General features: G+C 38.7%; 1 non-coding gene across 1 annotated transcript; it reads right to left on the bottom strand.

Moving 5' to 3' along the window:
- Positions 1-4,849: 4,849 nt before the first annotated feature.
- On the bottom strand, positions 4,850-4,957 carry LOC112713983 (small nucleolar RNA R71). The gene has a single exon (XR_003158942.1). It is a non-coding gene; the product is annotated as a small nucleolar RNA R71 (small nucleolar RNA).
- Positions 4,958-5,894: the final 937 nt, after the last annotated feature.

The raw sequence follows: 5,894 nt of genomic DNA on the forward strand, positions 1-5,894 counted from the left end.
GAAGAGAGGAGTATGGAAAAAAGCTTGGAACCTCAAGTGAAAGAAGAGGATTTGATGATTTTATTGCAAAAAGAGGAGTGGATTGAATTAGAAGGAGTGACTGAAAAGTTAGGAAGAGTTGAGCAAGAGATGGATTTCATCATTGAGGATAATTTCGCACCAACTAGTGATGTTGATGAGTTTGTTGAACCTTCTTTTGTTGGGCGTAAAAGCAGTATTGAGGAGGAATGTACATAACCTCCAAGACACAACTTGAGCAATGAAGAATATGTGGAAGAAGTCGGCAACCAAGATGTGGAAGTCATCGTGCAAGAATCCAAGAGAATGACACCGTTTTGAGTACAAATTGAATAGGTAAATCTTTCTTTTGTGAATTTTATCGGCCTATATCAATATGCTCTCTTGGAAATGGATGGGCAATGGTGGAGCATTGGATGTATGTTGGTGAAAAGGTTCAAGGTTCATAAAAGCTAGCAAATCAAACCTTGGAGACAAATGTGGTGCAAGGCACAATTCAATGGATTTCGAACGGAGATTTGGAGCTTAAGGGAGAATTTCAAATTTTTGTCACCCAAATAGAAGATAAAGATTAACAAGAAAACGAGTGGACATACAAAGTTTGGGGCTCCAAAATACGATTCAACAATCCATAAATTGGAGGACTCTTGACCTTCTTTCAAATTCTTCAAAGCTTGGAACACATGATTTGGGATCTCGGAGATCATATCAAGTTTAAACATTGGTGGGATTAAAGGATAAGTTCGAGCACAAGCCTCTATAACAAGAGTTTATCCATGTCCAACTTAAGGACTCTAAACAAAAGTGTTAGGTAGAAGACACTCCACTAAAATAAAATTCTTCTAAACTTAATTTATTTTTAGCAATGTTTATGATAGAAATAGATTTTGGAGGTTAAAAATCATGTTAGATGTCATATTTGGTGACTTTAGAGTCCCAAAATGCTAAAAAATAGGGTTTCTATGCGTGTGCAGTGAGTTGTGCGTGCGAATGATGAGCGGATAATTTGTACGCTTTTTGGCATTGTTTTTAGTATGTTTTTAGTATGATCTAGTTAGCTTTTAGTATATTTTTATTAGTTTTTAGTTAAAATTCACTTTTCTGGACTTTACTATGAGTTTGTGTGTTTTTCTGTGATTTCAGGTATTTTCTGGCTGAAATTGAGGGACCTGAGCAAAAATCTGATTCAGAGACTAAAAAGGACTGCAGATGCTGTTGGATTCTGACCTCCCTGCACTCGAAGTGGATTTTCTGGAGCTACAGAAGCCCAATTGGCGCGCTCTCAACGGCGTTGGAAAGTAGACATCCTGGGCTTTCCAGCAATATATGATAGTTCATACTTTGCCCAAGATTTGATGGCCCAAACCGGCGTACAAAGTCACCCTCAGAAATCCCAGCGTTAAACGCCGGAACTGGCACCAAAATGGGAGTTAAATGCCCAAACTGGCACAAAAGCTGGCGTTTAACTCCAAGAGGAGTCTCTACACGAAAATGCTTCATTGCTCAGCCCAAGCACACACCAAGTGGGCCCGAAAGTGGATTTTTATGTCATTTACTCATCTCTGTAAACCTTAGGCTACTAGTTCTCTATAAGTAGGACCTTTTACTATTGTATTTTAATCTGGGTAGTTATCTTTGTTCTGATGCTATCTTAGATCATTGGGAGGCTGGCCATTCGGCCATGCCTAGACCTTGTTCTTATGTATTTTCAACGGTGGGGTTTCTACACACCATAGATTAAGGTGTGGAGCTCTGCTGTACCTCGAGTATTAATGCAATTACTATTGTTCTTCTATTCAATTCCGCTTGTTCTTGTTCTAAGATATCACTTGTTCTTCAACTTGATGAATGTGATGATCCGTGACACTCATCATCATTCTCACCTATGAACGTGTGACTGACAACCACCTCCGTTCTACCTTCGATTGGGTGAATATCTCTTGGATTCTTTAACCGGAATCTTCGTGGTATAGGCTAGAACTGATGGCGGCATTCAAGAGAATCCGGAAGGTCTAACCTTGTCTATGGTATTCTGAGTAGGATTCAATGATTGAATGACTGTGACGTGCTTCAAACTCCTGAGGGCGGGGCGTTAGTGACAGACGCAAAAGAATCACTGGATTCTATTCCGGCCTGATCGAGAACCGACAGATGGATAGCCGTGCCGTGACAGGGTGCGTTGAACATTTCCACTGAGAGGATGGGAGGTAGCCACTGACAACGGTGAAACCCTTGCTTAAGCTTGCCATGGAAAGGAGTAAGAAGGATTGGATGAAGACAGTAGGAAAGCAGAGAGACGGAAGGGAAGGCATCTTCATACGCTTATTTGAAATTCCTACCAATGAATTACATAAGTATCTCTATCTTTATCTTTATGTTTTATTCGCATATCACCATACCCATTTGAGTTTGCCTGACCAAGATTTACAAAGTGACCATAGCTTGCTTCATACCAACAATCTCTGTGGGATCGACCCTTACTCGCGTAAGGTTTATTACTTGGACGACCTAGTACACTTGCTGGTTAGTTGTGCGAAGTTGTGTTTATGCCATGGTGTTGAATACCAAGTTTTTGGATTCATCACCGGGGATTATTTGAGTTGTGAAAAGTATTGATCACAATTTCGCGCACCAAGTTTTTGGCGCCGTTGCCGGGGATTGTTCGAGTATGGACAACTGAAGGTTCATCTTGTTGCTTAGATTAGGTATTTTTTTTTGGAATTCTTTAAGATGAATTCTAGAGTTTCATGGTGATTTGTTGAAGTCTGGCTGGCTTTGAAGCCATGTCTAATTTCATTGGACCGAAGTTTCAACTTATCATCACAAAAGCTTGTTGATTTCTATCAATCTTGCTTTTGGAGCAGTGATCTGCTAAGGCTTGGCTGGCCATTGGCCATGTCTAGTGTTTTGGACCGAAGCTTTCCTTGAAAGCTTGGCTGGCTGTGAAGCCATGTCTAATTCCTGGACCGGAGTCTTAGACTAAACATTGCATGATTCCTGGAATTCTCATTAAGAATTTTGATACCTTTATTTTCTTTTTCCACTTAATTTTCGAAAAAAGCACAAAAAAAAAATTTACAAAATCATAAAAACAAAAAAATATTCTATGTTTCTTGTTGAGACACTAGTCTCATGTTAAGTTTGGTGTTAATTGCATGCATTCATTCATGTGTCTTAGTGATCTTCAAGATGTTCTTGTTGATTTCTTACTCTAATCTTTAAATTCTCTTGACTTGAGTGTTTTGTGTGTCTCATATGCATTCTCATTAGTGTCAGTAGTATACAAACTGCTAAGTTTGGTGTCCTGCATGCATTGTTATTTGATTCTTGTTGCATTTTGATTTTTCCTTATTATTAAAAATCCAAAAATATTTTTAATTTGTGTCTTCTCAAGTCAATAATACAGAGAATTGAAGATTCAGAACATACAGCAGAGGAATTACACAGAAAAAGCTGGGCGTTCAAAACGCCCAGTGAAGAAGGACAGACTGGCGTTTAAACGCCAGCCAGGGTACCTGGTTGGGCGTTTAACACCCAAAAGGGTATAGTTTTGGGCGTTAAACGCCAGAATATGCACCATTCTGGGCATTTAACGCCAGGATGGCACAAGAGGGAAGATTTTGTTTTTAATGCAGATTTTTTTTTCAGTTTTCAAACTTTTTCAAAATCAAATCTTTTTCAAATCATATCTTTTCAATCAAATCTTTTTCAAAATCAATTTCTCTCTATTTTTAAAAATATTTGCTATCAATTAATGATTTGATTCAACATTTCAAGTATGTTGCCTTTTCTGTTGAGAAAGGTTTAATGTTTGAATCATATCTTTTCTTGTTAGCCAAGTTTTTAATTTTCAAAATCAAATCTTTTTTTTAAAATGTTTTTCAAATCATATCTTCTCAATCACATCTTTTTAAAATCAATCATATCTTCTTAACCACATCTTTTTAAAATAGCTTTCAATCAAATCTTTTTGATTTCTAATTTCAAAATCTTTTTCAAAAATCACTTGATTTCTTTCCCACTTTTGTTTTCAAAAATTATCAATCAAAGTTTTTCAAAAATATTTTCAAAATCTTTCACTCAATTTTCGAAAATTACTTCCCTTCTCCTCACATCCTTCTATTTATGGACTAACACTATTCCTTCATGCAAAATTCGAACTCCATCTCCTTTGATAAGTTCGAATTTTCTACTTCTGTCTTCTACTTTTCTTTTCCTCTGACACCTAAAGGAATCTCTATACTGTGACATAGAGGATTCCACATTTTCTTGTTCCCTTCTCTTTCTTATGAGCAGGAGCAAAGACAAAAGCATTCTTGTTGAGGTTGATCCTGAACCTGAAAGGACCTTGAAGAGAAAGCTAAGAGAAGCCAAAGCACAACTCTCTGTAGAGGACCTAACAGAAATCTTCAAAGAAGAAGAACCCATGGCAGCCGAAAACAACAACAATGCCAACAATGCAAGGAAGGTGCTGGGTGACTTTACTGCACCTACTCCCAACTTTTATGGGAGAAGCATCTCTATCCCTGCCATTGGAGCAAACAACTTTGAGCTTAAGCCTCAATTAGTTTCTGTAATGCAACAGAATTGCAAGTTCCATGGACCTCCATTGGAAGATCCTCATCAGTTTTTAGCTGAATTCTTGCAAATCTGTGACACTGTCAAGACTAATGGGGTTGACCCTGAGGTCTACAGACTTATGCTATTCCCTATTGCTGTAAGAGACAGAGCTAGGACATGGTTGGACTCTCAACCTAAAGAAAGCCTGGACTCTTGGGAAAAGCTAGTCAATGCCTTCTTGGCAAAGTTCTTTCCACCTCAAAAATTGAGTAAGCTTAGAGTGGAAGTCCAAACCTTCAGACAGAAGGAAGGAGAATCCCTCTATGAAGCTTGGGAAAGATACAAACAATTAATCAGAAAGTGTCCTTCTGATATGCTTTCTGAATGGAGCATCATAGGTATTTTCTATGATGGTCTCTCTGAACTGTCTAAGATGTCTTTGGATAGCTCTGCTGGAGGATCTCTTCATCTGAAGAAGACGCCTATAGAAGCTCAAGAGCTAATTGAAATGGTTGCAAATAACCAATTCATGTACACTTCTGAAAAAAATCCTGTGAACAATGGGACTAGTCAGAAGAAAGGAGTTCTTGAGATTGACACTCTGAATGCCATACTGGCTCAGAATAAAATATTGAGTCAACAAGTCAATATGATTTCTCAAAGTCTGTCTGGAATGCAAAATGCACCAAGCAGTACTAAAGAAGCTTCATCTGAGGAAGAAGCTTATGATCCTGAGAACCCTTCACTGGAGGAGGTGAATTACATGGGAGAACCCTATGGAAACACCTATAATCCTTCATGGAGAAATCATCCAAATTTCTCATGGAAGGATCAACAGAAACCTCAACAAGGTTTCAACAATAATAATGGTGGAAGAAACAGGTTTAGCAATAGCAAGCCTTTCCCATCATCTTCTCAGCAACAGACAGAGAGTCCTAAGCAGAATACCTCTGACTTAGCAACCATGGTCTCTGATCTAATCAAAACCACTCAAAGTTTCATGACTGAAACAAGGTCCTCCATTAGAAACTTGGAGGCACAAGTGGGACAGCTGAGCAAGAAAATTACTGAACTCCCTCCTAGTACTCTCCCAAGCAATACAGAAGAAAATCCAAAAGGAGAGTGCAAGGCCATCAACATGGCCGAATTAGGAGAGGAGGAAGAGGCAGTGAACGCCACTGAGGAAGACCTCAATGGACGTCCACTGGCCTCCAATGAGTTCCCCAATGAGGAACCATGGGAATCTGAGGCTCAAAATGAGACCATAGAGATTCCATTGAATTTACTTCTGCCATTCATGAGCCGTGATGAGTATT

Source organism: Arachis hypogaea, chromosome 9, assembly GCF_003086295.3.
Source record: "Arachis hypogaea cultivar Tifrunner chromosome 9, arahy.Tifrunner.gnm2.J5K5, whole genome shotgun sequence".
Lineage (NCBI taxonomy): Eukaryota > Viridiplantae > Streptophyta > Magnoliopsida > Fabales > Fabaceae > Arachis > Arachis hypogaea.